This window comes from Pieris rapae, chromosome 19 (genome assembly GCF_905147795.1).
Source record: "Pieris rapae chromosome 19, ilPieRapa1.1, whole genome shotgun sequence".
In the NCBI taxonomy this organism is placed as follows: domain Eukaryota; kingdom Metazoa; phylum Arthropoda; class Insecta; order Lepidoptera; family Pieridae; genus Pieris; species Pieris rapae.
Genome location: NC_059527.1, coordinates 2,274,127 through 2,296,365, shown reverse-complemented (window position 1 = coordinate 2,296,365; position 22,239 = coordinate 2,274,127). Strand labels below are relative to the sequence as shown.

The 22,239-nt window shown below is 32.3% G+C and overlaps 1 protein-coding gene across 2 annotated transcripts in view; it reads right to left on the bottom strand.

Moving 5' to 3' along the window:
• LOC110997737 (ATP-binding cassette sub-family G member 8) overlaps positions 1 to 21,994 on the bottom strand; it is a 44,544-nt gene extending 22,550 nt beyond the window's left edge. For both annotated transcript variants that reach the window (XM_022266027.2, XM_022266028.2), the window contains exon 1: positions 21,776 to 21,994. The gene's annotated coding sequence lies outside the window, so the exon portion shown is untranslated. The remainder of the gene's footprint in view (positions 1 to 21,775) is intronic.
• Between the last annotated feature and the right edge of the window lie 245 nt (positions 21,995 to 22,239).

The following is a 22,239-nucleotide window of genomic DNA, read 5'->3' as shown; positions in this document are numbered from 1 at the left end:
GTAAAGACACAGGTATAAAAAGAGATTCAAGAGAAAAAACGAAAAGTCAATTCACAAGTAGGAGTGACTGAATTATTTATTTAGTTTCTATATAAGTAGAACCTGATTTGAACTTGGAACAAATTATTTTTAATTTAATAAATTATCATCATAAAGCAAGTATCATCCATAAACATTCCTTATAACGGTGCTGAAATAAAAATGAAAGTCGTGAGCGATTGAAGAAAAACTTGTCTCATGCGTTATTGACCCACATAGGTACGTGTGTGAGCATTTAACACTTTACATATGATGGTGTTATATAACGTTGATGCCTTTTAATACACATAAGGAATTAACAATATCGAAGGTTAAGGTCAATAACCTTAGCAAAGAATATTATTACTTAATATGAATTGCCTTTTCAAACAAAAAATATTTTACAGTATTGTCAGTTTCTTATCCTAGTTACATGGTAAGGTAATAGATATGCCATGAGATAATGATACTTAGGGCCTGTTTCACAATGTCCGGATAAGTTCCAAATAAGCCATTTGTTACTGGGTAGTACTGGTAGGATAAACATTATTTTTGCGTTTCACGACTGACAGATAGCGCTATACGTCATGAAATGCGAAGTATCTTATTCGAAACTTTTATCTTTCGAATAATTTATGTGTTGCATAGCTATTTGGCACTTTATCCATACATTGTGAAACAGGGCCTAAGGCTAATTTAGCAATAATTATTAGACGGTCAAAAGAAGTCCTTACCGAAGTGGGGCGTTCGGCAATTTAGGGAATAACTCAAACAGACACGCATTACACTATTTAGGCCTAAATGACACCATTAAATAGGTATTATATAAGAGTTACATAGATATATTTGTAGAATTATATTAAATTAACATTATTAATATAAACAATATTAATAATGTTAATATTAATAATATTAACAATATTATAATTCATAAGAATTGTGGACCTTGATTTTGTACATTAAACTACTCAAATCATAAAAACAATCACACATTTGGGTCAAGAATTTTCATACTCACGTTTTGGTAATAAGTTACGATACCAAAGAATTTTTTATATTTTCAACGAAGATGAAAACTTCAACATACATTGAGCAAAAGTGTTATATATCGTTGTCGTAAGGAGAATGACGCTTCGTATATACATTTAATATTAATATAAGCCGGCTTACTGCCATGACCTGTTTCCTAAATCTGGTGTCTCCACCTTCTAAATTGTCTTCCTCTTTTGTTTTTTGTAACGTATTAAATAACGCTTCGTAAGTAAATACGTTATTTATAATTTATTTAAGTAAAACATATACGTTATCTGATAATATATGTTTAAAATTTAATGTAAATAAAATATTTAAACACTGTTGCTTACGCAAATTACGTACAAACACAAAAAATACAACCTTCAAAAAAAGTCCAATTTCAAATTGCTGATCACAGCAACACTGATTTTCAGTGGGCCCATACTACCTTGGAAATCAGCTTCAACTACTATTCTTTATTATTTAATAGCTTACCAGCATGTATATTCATAGGCTTTTAAAAAATGTTTGTGACAATAAAGTTTTCTATTGTTATGACTCAACCCATTAAATGTAAATTTGGATGTATAATTTACTAGTTCAACTAGTTATTATTCTAAGACGTAGGTGCCTTCGTCTCAAATAAACTTTTTAATAATAAGCGTGCTAACATTTCGTACATAACAAATCCGTAGGAACTATGTGATATTTAGACTTTATATCCAGAATCTCCTGTACTCAGTTGAGTTACAGGTTTCCGATCTCAAAAACAGTAATTTAATTTAATAATTAGTTATATTATAATATGAGTGATGACACAAATACCTTGACCTGTTGTAACCTCGTGAGAGAGCCATTCTGCCACCGAATGATATCTCTTTTCCCAGACATTGTTTATAGCGTGACTTATTATTGGCAACTGTCTATAATTCAAAGTTACCCGAAAATTTACGTTAAACGAAATCGTATTATATTTCGACATACAAGCTTTTGATGTTCTGGCATTATAACGAATGTACTGAATATAAAAAAATGTTAACGAAATTAGAAAAACGAAAAAGAAGAAGTGGCAAGAAAAAACTGGGGACGCCCACCAAACGGGTAAGGATTGTAAATTGTTGAAGATGAGATTAAAGGGGAATTCGGGGGAGGCCTCACTCCGTCGCGGGTCGTGTACCTACTAATGTTACACATAATGACATGAACTTAATCTAATCATCATTAGGTATGTGGTACTTGAATTATGGCCATTTTTTTAGACAATTATTTTTGTCTGACAATTAATGAAATGGTTTATACGTTTCATTACTTCTTTCTCTCTATTCATTAAAATTATTATATATATATTAAATTGTAACATAGTTGTCAATTAAATTCAAATGTTTCAAAAAAATTCAAAACAACGAAAGGTTAGGTGACCGTTATGTTACGGTAACCGAAACATAACAATAACTTGAGTTCACAGCAGCCAAAATGATGCCAACGTCCATATAGCCTAGATCTAAATAGCTAAAGGTAAGCTTAAGGATTGGCGAATGACTAAGCCATGTCACGTAGAGAACATGTCTCGGAAATCGTAAACCTGAAACCAAGTACTAAAACACAGGGTTGTCAACGAACATATTTGTTGCAACTTATCTTACACCATTAGAACTGCTAAAAACTTCACAGTTTTAAACTAAGCTAAAAACGTATTTAAATAAAGTATTGAATAAGATGTTCATAAGTAATTAAGATTAAATTGGGAATTACAATTAACACAGTGGAATATGTTATTATCCTATTTTCGTTAAAGGCTGAGAACGCACTTGCAACCCGTCTAGCATTGAGAGCATTCATGGTATTCATGTCACTAAAAAATATCAGATACTCCTGCCCGTTTAGCTCTTTTTCTATTCCAATATTTAACGACAACAAACTGGAAAGTAACTTGCATAAATTTGTAGACAATTATTCACTTACGACATTTAGAAGAAGCCACAACTCCAACAACATCATGCATATAGATTAACAACGTGAACAATAAAAAAAACGTGTGGATTTTATGCAATTATAAATATTTATTTACTAATTCAGTTTTTTTTCTTTGATATAAATTCAATCGACCACTCTGCCAGACTCAGACTAACACGCCTATAAAGTCTGTCTCACTCTAACGCGTAGTGGCTGCACCGGCCGTACCACGTCATCGTGTGTTAGGTTTTTTCGTTACGGAACATCTTGATTCGGTCGCCGCGCTCAACGTCGGCGATAAAATAGCTTTAATTCGATGTCGGTAAACAGATATAAGACTATTTTAGTTTGAATTAAATGGGGTAAAACTATTAAATGCGTTCGTTAAATCAACTGTCACAAACCGTAAGCCAACCCCATAATATGTTCAATCACTAGCCATACCGTGGAACGACTAACTGTAATAGTGTGGTAATAGACATAACTGTTTTGAAGTGAACCGAACTGTATTTGTAAACAGTTTTTCGACTGTGGTTAAAATGGGTTTGTTCCCAGAGTCACAAAATGTAGCGTGGCCCAGTACCGAAATTTTAAGTTTTAGTCGTAAAATCTGCTCTATAAGATAATAATAAAAATAATATTTTTATCTTTATATATAACGAACAAATGTTTGTAAGCTCTTGAATGGTATTATTTTTTGTAGATAAATATTATCATTACAGCTTGTCTTAAATTAACACATACATATTATGGTATTTTGTTATAGTGTATTAACTATATCTAATTATATTTATCTATTATTTAGTCTTTTAAAATGTTTTAAACAATAATAGCCTATGTTTCTTATTAAAACTCACTCTAATATAGTATGTTAAGTTTATTACATAAAAAAATACAAATCATGTATTCTACGCATATTAGTATATAATCCTTATGTGCGTGAGAAAAATATATAAAATTAGCTACCTACAATTTATACGTTACCAGGAAAAAAGATCGAAAGCCGAGGCTTTGATTATGAGAGAAAATAACCTTGATTGTGACGAAGAAAGCGCCCGGAACGATCGGCGACGGCAATTACATGCAAAACGTATTCTTATTTATACTCGATGTATACAAATTAGATTCTCGCAGTATGTTTATATTCATAAAGAGATTTTACTACGGTTTTTAAAGTGAAAGTACTTTAACGCTCCAGAATCGTTAGGAAGAAGTTCATTGTGACCTTTTTTATAGAATAGAAACAGATTGAGAGTGTCCATACTCTTAATCCCAGAGGGCTCGCAGGTCTGTTACCGACAAGTTTGCTAAATATCGTTTGACATTATATATACATTATATGGAAGATGGGTCGACACACTGGCCCCTTCCAATCTTCATGGAACCAACAACAGAGCTGGTACGGCTTGTGATGCGGCTGAAAAAGCTAGAGTCTGCAAATACAGGGGTCTAGGCTCTGAATATGATTTTGTCCCATTCGGTGTCGAGACCCTCGGTCCGTGGGGTCCTAGCGCGTTAAGGCTTTTTAGGGAATTATCAAAAAAGTTAGTCGACATCACAGGAGAACGAAGAGCTGGCAGCTAGCTATTCAAAGGGGGAACCTTACCTAAAGGGACTCCTTTTAATAATATTTTTTAATAATTAAATTTTAAGGTTAGTTATGAGATATATTTTTATGTATTATATATACATATATATATATATATATATATGTATTAGGTAATCCGATAAAAAGATAATTGTTGCCTCTACAAACTATGAAGTATTTGCACGAATTTCTCCATTAATGTGAATGGTGACGAACGCTTGGAATTGTAACCCAAGTAACATTGAAAGTCAAGATAATCCTTGCAAGCCAATGCGGAACTCGGATATTCGTGACGTGCATTCTGATTGTCATCTGACGGTTAATGTAGATTCAAGTCTAAAACCAACCTTAACTCTGTGGTATAAGGTTCGTATTAGATCAACAGATACAGTCCTGTGGGGTACGGCAATTGGAACGTCTGGATCCTAATGGCGAACTAATTAAAACATAGTACTTACACTATCGTAATGTTTTTAAATGATGATCGTATCATAACGATATGTATTAAGGGATAATTTTGTTCTTACTCTACGTGTTATAATTAAATTTCTTTTACGCACACAATCGTATATTTATTACATTAATAACTCGTGTATGTTACAGCATAAATACCATAGTGAAAAATATGTTTTTTTATTATTAAACGTGTTACATACACATTCATGAGTAATCCAAAGTAAATAGTCAATGTCAATGACATATTATTTAATTCTTTATTAATAGTATTTATTATTTTACTCACAATTCCAATACAGTTTAATTTATTGCGTGTTTTGTATATTTTATACGGTATGAGTCATTCGTCTAAATAAATTATGAAATGTTGATATGTGGCTTTTCGAGCCCTTCCTACTCAATGATCTTTTGGATTCTGGTTGCTGGACGTCCATGGTTCTATTTTGGATGAAATAATAAAGTTTCCAGTAGATAAAGTCACATAGCTTCTTCTTAAGTTTCACTGTTCATTTCAGAAGGTGATAATGGCCGCACAATTTTCTCCACTTATCACTTATCACTTCGGTAAGCATCTACGCCTGAGTGATAAGACTTGATAAGTCCAGCGACAAGGGGATCGATTTCGTGGTCTGGTTCTAAACTTAACCACGATAAGTTTTTCTAAACTTTCTCTACGGGTTACCTGTCCAAAAAAAATTTGGATGTTGGTTACAAAGTGTCGAAAGACAATTTTTTATTTTTTATTCTGTAATCACCTTTAGGACACGTTAGTTTCCTTAACTGTTCAGAAAATCCTAAATATCCGCCTGCAACAGGACATTTCCAGAACATCTATTTTTCACTTTTCAGATCTTCGTATTATCCAGGATTCAGCTCTATAATACTATAGTTGCTCTGAAAGAAACGGATACCAATGTTCTGCCCCAGTGTCAAATTACGGGACTTCTAGAAATAACTATTTTATTGCAATTTAAATTTATCTGTATTTTTACCTTTCAAAGGTGTAAATGTCCGGATTCTAAGTCGTGCTTGGACATAAAATTTAGATACATATGAAACCAATTTTCGCTATGAATTTTGCCGTTTTGTTTGACGTGTAGGCAATATGGTGACATAATTACGTTCTAAAATACAAGTCTGATTCATCAACAAATATTGTCTCATGAATAAAACATAACTCTGTGTGACATGTGCTTAATAGAACATGAGATACGTTTTAGAATGAGTTTCAGTTTTAATAAATGTTGCAGACTGTTACTCTAAATAACAGTTGACTCGGTATGCGTTCCTTATAACGGAACGTTGGCCTTGAATGGCGGCTGCGTGATAATTTTTAAAATATGAAAATTACCCGGCCTGTTTGATCTTTAGATATACTTACATACTAACTTCTGATGAGGTACTGCAAGTGCAAAGGTATACTTGTCAATTATCTTATACACGCAGGAAATTGGAATTAATACCAGTGAGGGTCAAATTCCAAAATAAAGTTTTTGGTTCCCTTGCAAGATGGTCTTTATTATGTTAGGCTATTTTAGTTTCTCGGACAAGGACAAAAGCTGGCGTGGCCGCAGAGCAGGCGGAAAATAATAAACGGCTAAAATACATTCTTCATTCTACATTCAGTCTTCCGTTCCACAACTGCGCGTTTTTCAAGGCAGTTTTTGCCCAAATCACCACTTTGTGGAACCAGCTGCCCACTGAAGTATTTCCGTCCTTCAAGAAAAGAGCGTAATTCTTAAAAGGCCGGTAACGCACTAGCGAGCCCTATGGCATTGAGAATGTCCATGGGCTCGGTATCAGTTAACATCAGGTGAGCCTCCTGCCCGTTTGCCCCCTGTTCTATAAAAAATCATTGTTTTAGCTTCCTTTGGAGTAAAGCGTAGTGGGGTTCAAGTATACATACGCTAATCAAAGATTTAAATTGGCACCTGGTACCGGTGACCCCAGAGTTATTGCTTTCCTCAACCAACGAATGGAAGTAACTAACAAAACAGCAAGAAATGCTTCAGGGACGAATTTTTTTTAGTTTTCTTTTTATCTATATTCATTACTATTATAACTATGTAGGTCAAAAATATTATAAATACTCTACGCTTGTGTGTTATTAAATCTAACTTTTTTTGTTCTGTGACAGTTACATCTAAAGAGAGAAAGTCCGTATAACGAAGCATACTTCAGACTACATTATCGAAAATCAAGTCATTTGGAGGATTGTCTCATAAAAAGACGTTCAAAACCAACTTCCTTGGATATTGGACTTCAATGAAGTATGTTTATTCTTGTTGTGTTAATTTTACTCTTTGAAACGTGAGAAAACTGTGACATACAATATGGGTAGATATAGCAATTTATGACATATTCACGTATTGATGTGAACATGACTTTCAATTATTGATTTCAATGACTATAAATTTACTGAATAGCTTTTTATATTAAGTTTTAACGGTTAATCAAATAAAACTACATTTATATAGATCAAGCAGTGATAAAATTTTCAGTACTTTTTCGTAAATAACTACTATACCTGTTAACATAACATAACATATTCAGTAACAAGTTAAAGTTAAAATTTAAACCCTAACCACCAGCCCTTTTTAATTATACGTAAATTCTTTGCACTGTAAATCTTGACATTGTTGTAATTAGTCTATTCCCATAAAAACGTTCCGTTTAACGCAAAACAGACCTACAAACCCAATTACCTATTGGTATAAACTGATTGAATATAAAATTGCGTCGAATCGTTAATGCAGTCTACTTTATGCTGTTTATCAGTGAAATTGAATAAGCGTATCGTATTTGATCTTGGTAACGAATTACCGTTCGTTTTTACTGTTAATACAAATTGCAGAATATGAGAACACTCTATTTAATAACTCACGGGCATTAGAGATCTAAAAATCACGTCGCCATTAGATTCACAAGTCTGCGAAAAAATATTTGAGTTTTTTGCGTATATTGTTTTTTGTGTGCTAATTTCGAAAATGACTTGAATTATGAATGAATGTTATTTTTTCATGGAAACGTTGTTATTGCAGGTGACTACGGAAATACTTTTTAATACATTTTTTCCACTCCAATTTGACAACTGCATCCAACAGTAATCTGCCTTGATTAAGATCTTCCATCTTCCCTGATAGCTTTTTTGCATCCTCTTAAAATCCTGATGAGATAAGATTTTCTACCTACCTAAAACTTAATGCTTTTAAGTTTTGACAATTTGTTTGTAGTTAGGGTTTAATTTGCCTGAATAATTCTCTATAATCTCTTTAAAGGAAATCCTTCCTGTCTTTTCTGGTTGAGACGAATTGTGGATCACGTATAATCCGTCCAAAAAGGTAATGGCAAATTTTTCTTCCCTATTGCGTTCTTTATTTAGAAATTTACGATTGTTATGTCTATCGTTATAAAATAAAATTTTGCGTTTTTCAAAAGAACTGAATTATTTAAGTTATTTTGTAGTTTTCAGAACACCGTAAGACATCAATTGAATATATCCAGACAGAATTTCAAAGCGTAATTGAGATAAAAAATAACTTATTATTATGATATAATATTATGATAAAATCGGCCCGGAAGTAATACAATTTTAGCCTTTTTTACCTACAATAAATAGTTTCGTGTGTATATGTCTTTGTATTATCAAATTCAAATCAAACTATATTTAAATACTTTAATAAATACTATGTGTTAAAAAACTATTTACAGAAACAATTTTAAATAAAAATCATCTACAAAAAAAACTCACTACGATTAACAGCCGATATCAAAGAAATAAGGATTGGAAATTGCATCTTTGTATTATCAAATTCAAATTAAACTATATTTAAATACTTTAATAAATACTATGTGTTAAAAAACTATTTACAGAAACAATTTTAAATAACAATCATCTACAAAAAAAAACTCACTACGATTAACAGACGATTGCAAAGAAATAAGGATTGGAAATTGCAGCAACACAAGAAATAAACAACGCCAAATTATACCTGCCTCCTAACATAAAAGCAAGACCGGTTCGAATTAGGGTCGCATCTAATCTCTGGATCATCCTGATAACATGAAACAATGCTCGTTCCGTTTCGACGGCTCTTGCGCAGTTGTTGCGCGTGCCTTAGTGTTACCACATGCACTATAAATTACTATATTCATATACAAATATGTAAAGTGACCTTGTTGGAGAGCGGTCGTAGAGAGGATGTGTTAATAGATTTGGAAGATAATATTTGTAGTACTCACTCGTCTCTTTCTTAATGTTGTCACGACAGGCTTTAGGCTTATGAATTTAAAAAGGCGAGCCCATGACAACTAAGGCCTCAGATTTCTGTATGTGTTTCATGGTGATTTGTTTAATAAGTAGTTAAGCCAACACTGCTCATTGTAGTATATATGTAGTAATAACTACACAGTGGTTACCTGGTGTATAACTAAAGCTCTACTAGTACTACTACTACGTAGTAAAACTAAAAAAAAATTACAAAAGTCAAAGCTGTAATAACCTCGAAGTTTTTTCTTATCTAGACTTTTTAACTTTAAACAGTAGTATCGCATAAAACAAGGACAAAATGAAATATTTGCTTTTCACACTTATAACTAAAAAGCAAGATATTTTAAACATATATGAATTAATTGAGATAAAGTATTCAATTAATTTGTAGCTATATTGGCTATTGTCCGCATGTCGAGGTCACAAATCGTGCGAAAACAAACAAACAAAAATATATCCACCTATTGTCTTCGTGAGAATAACACGGCGTTGTTAAATTGTCCCGTTAATATATGTAAATATTGGGTTTATTCATTTAGAAAGTTAATTTTCAATTCATAAGACATAATGTGTTACTTAATCAGAAGCCAACTCATTCCAGAAGTCTTCGCAAAGTCGAAAGAGCTGATAAAAAGGCAAAAGAATCCTTCTTCTAATTTCTAATAACTTCTAATTTCCTTTTTAAACGGAAAACTTTATGAATAAACTGTTCGTATACGGGATGCACAGAACAAAGAATAGAATCCAAGGTTTTAAAGCTGACAGAACCGTTAACACAAGCCTTAACGGGGCATGGCCCATTTATTACCTATGTAAATGATGATGATATGAAAAATACGATGAGGAAGAGAAAGCAAACAGCAAAATACCTAAGCTCAGTCTTAGCGGACAAGTAGGCCCGATGGTAGCTGTTTAGGTGTTTAGGTAAAAGCTTATAATAATTATACAAATAAAAAATAAAGAAATTAATTGTAATTGTTAAGGTTGAACCTTTCACTATTTCATAAAATGATATAGTAAATAAAAATAACGAGCATTTTTTTTAAGTGTGCAATACCACTTTTCTGCATAGGGTTTTCTTTCTGAATGCAAAAAAACTTTTATGGTAAAGGTAATATTGCAAGGACTGGTGAACAGAAGGACCTATAACATGTATTTTATCTATAAGTCACAAATAAAAAAACCAGAAGAAAGCAAAGTTTATATTATCGTTGCTTTAATTTGGACATAACCATTATCTATGACTTTCGAAATTTAAATGACATTACGTTTTGTGATTACCCAATCGACTGGAAAACATGTTCTAAAATCAAAATGCACTTTTGTTCATATTTGATGGGTGAACCCCGGTTTAGCGGAAACTGACTATGGCTACTTCCGCTTTGTTTAAGGTTAAATTTAATTATGAGAATTGTGTTTATTACATTTAGAAATATAATGTTTCCGCAAAACTATCTGCGTAAATGTTATTAACTATATTAATAGTGCTTAAATATGTTTTTTTTGCTAGAAGTGACATTGAGACGGCAAAACGAATCATTTAACAGATATCCTATTGGTTCTGTCTCCATGTAAGTTTTTACGTAATGAGATTAATGCAATCATAGACAAATACTTAATCAGTCTTGTCACAGAACTTTGACTCTCTGTACATTGATAACTATGGGCTTCGTATTCCAATATCATACTTTATGGCACTATATTGTGTAATTTTAAATTAAGGAAAAAACTAATACTATATTAAATACTAAATATATTTATCCGCCGCAATATATATGTATTAACCGCGCCATAATATGCATTACCAAGCTTCTCTTTATACGAAATTTAAACACATAGAGAGAAAATTGTAATTGATTGGAGAAAACTTAGCTACTACTTAAATTGCTTAAATTTAAACTTAGGCATTGGATTCCGACAGTAATTGAATATTCATAACTAGTGCAAACATAAAAACACGCCCAGATCTCAACAACTGCTTGTTTGAAAGCCTTGTTTACTCATACTTAGGTAAATATTATCCAATATCAACTATTTCACTTATATAGATGAAACTGATCTTTTTAAGTCGGTTTAAAATAATTGATACTGTACCGTTTTAAATACATTTAGAAACTTTATGAATGACAAATAGGTTGTGATATCATCTATCGTGGGGACTCCCACAATAGATAGGGAGTCCTTGTGTTGTGGGTAACTAGATAACAATAATTCCGAGGTAAAACAGTTTTTTGAGACAAGTTTTATAAGACACTAAGTATGTATGAATATGAGGGTGTGTGTGCGCATGTACGTAGATAACACTGAAAATGTTAGAACTGGCCAATTAGAAACATTGCTAGTGAAAAGTTTTTTTAATTTCAATTTTAGAACTCTTTGGTACCCTTATGTAGTATATTGCATTCATTTGTTTTTGTGAATTGGCTGCAACTCTAAAACTGTGTGTGTGTGTGTGTACACGTGAAAATGAACAAATTTTATTATAAAGGAAGGGGGGCCCAAGATGCAAAGAAGCGTTGGCCAAACAAAATCACACACAAAAACGTCTGTTCTTAGGTGAGTCCGGGTTTGTTAGTGTATGGAGTGTGTGATCTCTTAAACAGATCGCTGAGATGTATAGATTTTTTAATGGTAAGTTTTTGTTTCTAGTTTGAATGTGTATCTAAACCATCTGCAATAGGCAACTTTAAGAATTGCCCTTTATGCACGTTCCAACTTAATCCGTGAAGATTCTGCCATTCAGGCTACTTTAAAGTTTAGACGTACGTGTTAATATGTATTGTATATAACTAGATGTAGGAACACTAAAAATCAAATCAATAAATGAGAAAATGGCATGTATGATTTTTCTCGTACATATTGTAAGTTTTTATCAACAAAGAAAGCTTACACTTTCAGTTGTCATCCATTGTTCAATCACATTGAAAGAACCACGACCCACTAATGCAAATTATATGTTAACTTACGCATAACGTAGCGTAAAATGTCTGTTTCAAAAATAAATATAATAATCAAAACATCAACGTACTATGTTTTCTGGAAGACCTTAAGAAATCCTCGACTGATCTGTGGCTAAAGTCAAAAACTTGTAGAGGGATAGACTAAGTGGTCGAGTTCAAAGAAGTTTATTCACATGTGAGAATTACTTACATGAGAAAAAAACATAAAAACTAAAATATATAATGCCACCTTCGTAAACTATTACCACATTAGAGACTTCCAAAAAACTTCGAAGGCATATTCTAAACGGGTCTAATGCTACTTTTTCCCTTTTCTTAGGCTTTTGTAAAGACACTACGAAAGAAGTAACATTTTTGCAACTGTATTCGGTGTGTATTTAATTAGTACATATTATAACAACTTAATTCGTATTCGGTTTCGTAATTTTTTTTACTGAAATGCTTGTGTATTGTTCACTAATTTAGTCAAGGTATAGTTTGTTAGTGATAGTTTTAAACTTTGATGCGCGTTTCAGTGCTTGACGACATCGTATAATTTGTAGGTTACAGTGATGAGGGAAAAATTAGTAGCTACTGGATTTTTATAGTGCCTTTATGAATACATATGTTGTATTGGTTTACGATTTATACCATTCCTGAGCAATCTACATTTATAATTTTGTATATATCCTGTTTTTTACTTTTTTCTATTTGGTACTTACATTAATTTCACAGATATATGTTAATAAAATTTATTCAGTCGCGTCATTTTAGCTCGTGAATTGTTCTTTAGAACGTTCTTTTTATAAATAGAACAGAGTGCAAACAAGCCAGAGACTCACTTTATGTTAACTGAACTACTAAATTCTCTCTGTCTCTTTTTATCACGGCGTAAACAAATTTTGTCAGAAAAAGACGAAAAGAGATGTAAGAGAGTGTAATTAGACTAATTATATCGATGTTTATTTGTCTCTATGTGGAATATATAATTTCTTTTTTCCAGTGAATTATTCCGTAAGTGTTACGATACTAATGCCTCTTCTTTATGGTAAATATCTGTTTTCGCGTGGAGCAACAAGTACTTAATAAGTTCGTTACTTTCCGCAATTATAAAAATTAAGGTTTTAGTCAAACGTCCCACAAGCGATAAGCGTGAAGGTGACGCACTATATGCAACCTTGCATTATTGTTTGTATATTATTAGCTAACGCATCGGAGGCCATTCACCGAATACCAATGGAAACGTGATTGTCATATTATTTTGCCATTATAACTCCTCATGTGGGAGATACAAATTCCCTAGGAGGCGTTTACCGCAAGCGGTCAGAGCTTATGGCACAAACTATCGTTGATCTTTCTAAGAAAACTATTTCTCAGGCTTGCGCTCGATTCTCAAGCCTGAATGGGTATTTCTATGTACAAGGCTCTTACCTATAACCGAAAACTGTGGCCTTCGTATATCAAAAACATGGTATTGACATATTAGAGTGATACAACTGGATTCCAACTTTCAGAGACAAAAGTCGAATCAAATGTATAAATATAAATGACTTTTTCAAATAGGTTTAAAGCTAATCAAGGTTTCGAAGTAATGTAAGTGATATCAAATTGTAATTATTATATTGATATTAACTAAAACGTATAATTACTTTAATAAACCATTTAAGTAATCTTACACAATGAAATTTTTTTTTCAATAAAAAAGGATCGCTTAAAAAGAGGGTACTCTTTAATTGCAGGATTTGTTTACACGACGCCAAAAAAGTCAAAACAGCCCATGGACATTCGAGTGGGTGATTTGCTGGCCTTTGATGTTTTTTGAAACAGTTGCAGATCTTTTATCTCAGCGAAAATTCCACCGGGAGTCGATTCCACAGCTCGCAAAGAAATTGTCTTGTGAAGCGGACCGTGGAAGACTTTCAGTCATCAAGGTGATGCTGATGAAATTTTGACACGGCACGGTAATGAAACGAGGCAGGAAAGTTCAACCCTGATAACTTTTTAGAACGTGTGTTCTACTTTGAATTCTGCCACTGGTATCGACCCATTTCTCACTCCTTTACTGTTTTATTTAAGAATATGTCAAAACTATTATTGTCCTTGTATCTATCTTCTTTATTATAGCAATTAGTATGTTTGTCGGTCTCCTGATTTATAACTTTTGTTTTATTTTGCTTATTTTTTGTCAGTTGATATTTTATATTTTATTTTTTTTGTTATTGTAAAGAGATGTAGTATGTACATGCTATTTTGTTTCCTTAATAAATAAATACATACCTAATCCTCCTACACTTGTTTACACATCTACCTTGTAAAGAATTATAAAACAATTTATGATGTTATGATGATGATTATACATCTTATCATCTGATGATACGCGCAAACACCTGCGGCTTAATACATAATAATGTGCAGGTGTTCGACAACTTTCTGGAGCCTCAAATTACCATGACACTATTCTGCTCGTCCTACGAGCATACTGAGTCATTGTTGAGAGATTACAATGTGCATATATATAGCCTTATGTTTAACTTATACTGATAACAATCATCGCGTGAAGCGTATTTTCAGAATGTAAGTAATTAATTATTTGTGAAGGAAAAGGTATAACGAGTCACTATCTCATTTTTCAATAATATACAAATTATTTATTCCTAGCTAGCTATTATTAAAAACACCAAACTATATGCCAATATATAACTACCTATAACCTTCCCAGTCCCTTATTCAACAATGCGTATTTTGTTATCAGAGTATCCTATCCTATGCTAAGATATATAATTTCATAATACAGTATTATACTAGTAATTAGAGGTGGATTAGCGAAGCGATTAGATGACGGGCACGAATTAAGTGAATATGAAATCAACAACGCGATTTTAAAAAGCTTCATTAAAAATGTTTCTTTTCAACAAGCCCTTTCAGACTGTACATACTTTAGTTATGTAGCAATTGTTACAATATGTACATTTACAGTTCAAGTAAATCACATAACAAATGTTGTAATGTTACAAGCGGTGATGCGATGCAAATTCATAAGAACAGTTTGGCTACGGTAGGTAATACGCTAAGCGGTACACGAATTTAGCGAAATCATCGAGTTTTGAAGAATGTATTCGTTTACGTCAGCTTAACGATAGGTAAAACTCAAGGCAAGAAACGGGCTGGTAGAAAGAAGTCGTGGTTTTGTACGGGAGCTTTTTCAAATGGCACCTGAAGAAGTAGAATTCCTCTAAAAATATATATTTTAATGATAACAATCCAATGATGCTACAAGTACTACCCCTATATGGCCTAAGATTACCTCCATTTCATTGATCGTTTTTATTTCATAGTTAAATATCAGCGGTCTGTATGATCGAAGTCGTCGTTTTTTTTTTATTTGATACATGCTGTTTTCTCACGATATCTTCCTTAACCGTTTGAGCGAGTACTAAATGCGCACATAGAAGGTCCATTGGTCTACCCAGAAGTCACTGGACCAACAGTGCCAATTATAATACATATCTAAGGATAGGATAATAAAATATATAAATTCTCTCAAACGAGTCTATGTATCTGTATGAACCCGAAAAAACACAAAGTTTTACTATTAAACTACCTATGGACATACAAAATGGCGGATATATTATTATTAGTTGAATCAAGATCATTTTATACTTAATGATTGACGTGATTTAAAATGTATTGAATGTCTCCAAAGTCAAAAAGACAAATATTCCATAAATATCTTTAGACAAATATTTAACTTATATTTCAGAATGTGGTAAGTTGAAAAAGATAATATGTAGTAGTTAATTTAGAGCCCCTTGATTTTTTGCCATTATAACTCTTCTTACAAATAAATGTACTACCTAATTAATACATATTTATTTATTTATTTATTCATAAGAAGATTCACAGGACAATACAAAAATAGATGAATATATACATAACAACATGGGCCAATTATAAATCTTCTATACAGTGCGTTTATTAATAAATCTCTTTGATTTAGTTTTTATGCACTTTACATTATTTTCTAATTTAAACGCTAGATTACAGTTATCTGAACTCGAATAGAGGGATTTCTTTTAACTTATAGATAAAACATGAAAGCCATGTACGGTTTAACATTGTGCGCATGAAGTGTAACTATTATTTTGCCCAAACAAGTATATAGAAACGTATCGGCAAATAAAATCTTAATTAAAAAGTGAAAAATTTAATACGGTAAATGCAGTTTGAAGATTTTAATGCGATAAGGTGAAAGTTTGATATATGTGACCATTCGCTTAATTTGCAACAAATTTCGCAAATTTCTATGTAGTCTGTGGATTCTCAAAGACAACATGTTACGTTGTTAATTGTCTGTTTTAAGCGACCACTGTACAGTATGAAAACATTCACTTTAGATACATTGAAGAATCGACCAGAAAAGAGTGTCTCTGTTATAATAAAATTAATAGACTCGAAAAGTGAATATATTTATTTCGAATGTCAAATGTCAAATAATACTTTACTATTTAAATATACAAAAACAATATAGAATAGGTTAGGTTGTAAGCATCGTGGCAACAGTTATTAGCTACGACCGTACCGCGAATATAATATGATAAAATTATATAAATTTTAATTAAATTACACTTATGTAGTGGACATCTAAATTTACTGAAACTACACATTTATTATTACCACCACTGACTGTTAATGGTGTTCATATATGTCTGTAAAATCTCCAAGCATAACAGAAATAAATTACTTGTACCTAAAAATATATGAATTGAGAACTTTTACATCATAATTTTGCGCTCATGAAGACGTAATTGCCGAAACTGCTGCCGAAAGGTTTAAGGCTTAAAACAAATCGTACTATAAAAATATTATTGAAAAATTGTACGACTATATTAGTTGTATTGCTCTCGAAGGCGAATAATAAATAACAAATAATTATTCGATACTTAAATCATTTTTATAAAAAAAAAAGTTTTTTTTTCTATGTTATCCTCCGACCTTTTCATACAACCTAATACTGCAGTGCCGCTATAACCCTTTATGATCTTGGCCACAGATTGCATCCGTTCCTTTGATCATTTTCCTGTCCGACTCATCGAATTTTAAGTTTGTGACATGCTGGTGCCCTCACTATGCATACCTTCACTGTGCTAATTCAAAGCATAGAATGGCAATTCCATTGGTGCACAACCATGATTCGAACGCACGACCTCCGTAGAAAAAAGAAGTGTGTACTAACTTGCCCATTCTTCTCCACACGAAACCTTTTGGCAGAGACAACTAGAATCATGTTTATATTTTATTAAACGCTCAAAAGTGACATTTTAGGTGGTTTAATTGGAATAAATAATTTAACTTTTGACCAAGCTAATTACTAAATCTGTTCTAATTTTTATTACAATTCTAATCTAATTTTTCAAATATTAAGAGTTTGTTGGAACAGTTAAATAACATATGTAATACCGTTATTTATATGTTCAACATATACAATAACTGTATGAACATACTTGTGGGAAACCTCACAAACCTACTAAAACATAATTCATTGTTTTAATTTTAAAATACTTTCTAGGTTAAAGCGAATAGAATAAAATATATTTAATCCTACGAGATCGAAGAACTTTTCAATGTGCCAATTAACTTACCATGTTTTAACCCTAGAAAGATAATCATATTTTGTAATACGGAAAAGATAATCATGCGTAAAATTTACGCATGAATTTGAATTAGTTGTAGGTTTAGGTTTAATAGTTTATTTTAATAAATTCTATGTTATTATATATACTCATATATTACATTAATTAATAATGCAGATAATTTGTTAAACTTCTTTATTTGTATTTAAAAAATAAACAAAACTTTAAACGTCTTCTATAAATCAATAAAATAGTATAACACTTACTCTCCCTAATGAAAACTTATTTTTTATTCTAATAATCAGACTCATTTTAACTAGAAAATCAACAGTAAGCTTTTCTTATAATTTAGGAACATACATTTACATAAAAGTAAGTTACAAACAGCTTTGGCACATATCAGTATTATGCTCACGACATATAACTTTTTTACATTTTTTGCAGGACGCATTTGCCTTTCTCCTTTTTTTAGAAGGGCAAAAAGAACGATAAATCCTTTTTTTTGCTACTGGCTCATTGCTATAGTCTTCGGATGTATCAGGCACTTTAATTGGCAACATATCAGAGATTTTATCTCACAAATATCTCTTCAAAATAGGTACTTCTAAACGTCTACGCATAAACAAAGAAGACAGTCCCAAGCTAAGATTTTTCATAAATCTTTTGCGACTCAGAGGCTTTTCTCCTTTACGATTAACATTATGGCTGTAAATTACATATGCATTAATGCAGGCAATGTTAAGGCAGGCAAATTCCAAAGAATAAAGCCATAGGCCATCTATTTGTCTTCTACTACAGGACATCAGAGAACACATTTGGTCTAGCGTGTCAACGCCACCTTTTGTTTGATTATAATATATTATCATTTCTGGTTTGCCAGTAGCTTCGTTTAGTAGCATTCTCCTCACAAATAAACCATTTTTGCCGGTTTCGGTTTGTAGGAGACGAGAGTAAGGGTTCAGTCAAAACAAAACATAGATGTCCCCACTAGCCTGGAGCGACTGTTTTTTAGCTCTTCCGATATCTCACGTTTGTTTGATCGTATGGTTCCCACAATGGTTATTTTATAAGGTTCTTGGAGCAATCTTGTTGCCAAAGGGATTGAGGTAAACCAATTGTCCTCTGTTGAAAGGCTACGATCCTACGAAAGGCCGATGTGGAGACTGGTTGCACAGTACTGCTTTGCTCTTCTAAGATATTACTTCCGCTTGGCGTCGGCTGTTCTTCTTGTATCTCGTCTACAAACCCTTCTTCTGTGTTACTCTGCACTTCATCTCACTCTGATCACTGACACATCTGACTCACTGTCGTGGTCCGCTACTTTACTGTCGGTGTCCTCACACGAAAGCATCATCACTTTGCATAAGAGCGGCCAGGATTTCGTGTTCGTTTAAATTGGTACTCCCCATTGTGTTATATATTTGCCTCAATATCTTTAAAAATGAAATAACAATATTAGTTATGATATAAAGTATTAAAAGTTACAAAACACAATAAAACTGTCATATAAGCCAAAATCATAAAAGTCACGATAAAGATAATCATGCGTAATTTTGACTCACGCGGTCGTTATATTTCAAAATCGGTGGCACTTACCTCATTGACACTTACGGCACGTGGCAGCTCCCAACGACGAATGAAATGTCCTAAACGCACAGCTATGGATTCGCGATAATTAGAAAGTGAGAGCAATTTTTCGAAAACGCATGCGTAATTTTTACGCAGACTATCTTTCAAGGGTTAAAACCTATTCATATTTATGTTGAAAATAACGAAAATTATCAGTCTTCTGACCCCTTCGGGACGAAATTGTTGTTCTCAGAAGGACTAACTTTCAATTTACGCCTTTTGCATATTAATAACACACTTTAACAAATTTTAAGAATGCGTTAGTTTGTATGTGTGTCTCTTAAAACTTTATTTTGTCGTAAGTGACTTTTCTTTGTTTGAATTATTAAACAAAAGATTACCGCTAGCTTATTAGTTAACGCATACTTCCTATAAGTCTTATATGACTTCTCATTCAAGAAAAGTGCCTACCAATTCTCAAAAGGCGACGTACGTGATTAGATCTGTGGCGCAGAAGCAGGGTAGCAGGGCAGTGTCAAATCATTTCCTTCTTAAAAAGGGACTATATAAAGGCGTCTAGACATATTACAACCTAATATAAACTGTATAGCTACATTTTAAATATTTCGTTTTATATCAGGCGTTGACTCATCGAAAGGTCATTATCGCGTATTGTTTTAGCTTTTTTAAGATCGCAGTTTAGCCTCTTGGGTCAAGAAACCGGATTCATCATCCGTTACGATGAATGATGTATTAGATTGAATTGAGATTGAATTATACGAGACCGTTTATATGAAGATTAGGTTTATATAATTTCATTTAGAAACGGATCTTTCACATATGTCAAAATACAATATATTTTTTAAGACAATAGCATTAAAAACGGCTGTGCTGTTAGAATGACCAATTGATTACTTAGTATGTACACTACAATAATATATGCAGGTACAAAAGAACGAAATATGAGGAATGCAATTTTATTTATTTTAGTACAATTCAATTTTGACTCACTTGATCAGAAAATAATACGATAGTGACAGTCGATCGATCTGCATCCCAATAAACAAACCCTACGAAGACCATCCATTTTTGGCGACGGATAGAATGCAATCTCTTCGCTCTTTATACTCATATTTGATAACCAAATAAAGTAAATAAAACCGGACAAATCATATTAAAACATATCAAATAGCTTTTTAAATATTTTAAAAACTGATGTAAGATAAAATCTCAAGTTATTGGATATTGGCACAGGTGAACTGTCATTTTCATACAAAGTTCTATCCACATAGACCGATCCGTCCTACCATGGATAGCTTGTTTCGACAGATGGCTATTACAATCCGTGGATTGGTTATTGGCACACTTTTATCTATATATAATTGGATTAAGACGTCTATATCAGAATTCAGATGGAAAAAAATGGATTGAGATAGGTTATTGGGTTTGGGCGTTAGCATGTCTTATGCAGCAATTGTTAATTAATATAATTGTTATTAGTAGAAAGTCTTTGGAATTTTCGTAAATAACAATTAGAATTGCATTCTAAGGCCAAACTAAAATTAATGAAATTCATATACTTCCGCTAATTAAAATTTTATGCTTTCAGAATTTTTTGTTTCTAATTTAACCTTAGAGAACGAAAAAAATAATTAGGTATTTAAAATAAAATTATATAATTTAAATTATTGTTTTAAAACCATTCTGAATTATTAAACACTTAAAATACAAAAAGCTCCTACTGAGTATAGGAGATAATTGATCACTGGGTCGAATGCTATTAACCCTGGAATGAAACTGAAAATCAAACCAGGATCGGTGAAATATTAATAATAAATTGAGTTAAGTTGGGAAGGCCAATTATCTACTTATATTTCAGAGGTTATAACTTAAAGAGATGACGGACACAAAAATTGATTTGTCTAATAAGCATCTTTATACTTTAGAACATTTTAAATAATAATCATAAGAGTACTTTACAATAAGGAAGCTTTGGAAGAAAGTACTATCGACTGAACAACAGTCAATATAGAACTTCATAACGCATCTCAAATGATTCAATTAAAATATAACAAAGCCTTTGACCAATGAACTCCCAGTTTCGACTATTACAAATAGCACACCGCTACTAGCTTACGAAGTTTTCAAGATTACAAGTTCATTTACAGTGGGAATCAAGCTTTAGATTAATTAAAACTATGTATTAGATAATGGCTCGTCACAGGTTTTAATAACATAACTGTGTTATGGTTATTTCATGCATTAATAAGTATCATGCTGGGTCTGTTCAAATATAACAAATAAAATTCTTACACCTACACAAATATGAGTAACTTACTATGACCGGCCAACGGGACTCCGTAAAGTTCACTCACACACACTTCACAAAGTACGAAGTTGATCTACACACTGAAATCGAGATTTAATCGATTTTATCAATAAATTTACAATAATAAATTTCGTATAGTTCGTTCGTTTTTGTGTTTCGTTGGCCACTTGCATGTACCACGTGACGACAGACTTTGGACGTGGTTGTATCAGCACTGAGTCAGTGACACTGCGCATGTTTTCCCTCTTAGTCTGACTAAGCTGTCGCGCATATGATAGTAAGGGATGACGAATGTTGGAATGTGTGAATAGAAGCCTACACATGGCCTTCTCATGTACAAATACGGGTTTACGAGAGTGCAAAAGAGACGGAATATATAGGTTTAGGTTTGAAATGCAATGTACTAACAATGGATAGAAAAATGAGGCTTCGAATGTTAAGGAGAAGAATTAATTTGTCGCTCAAACTTTAAA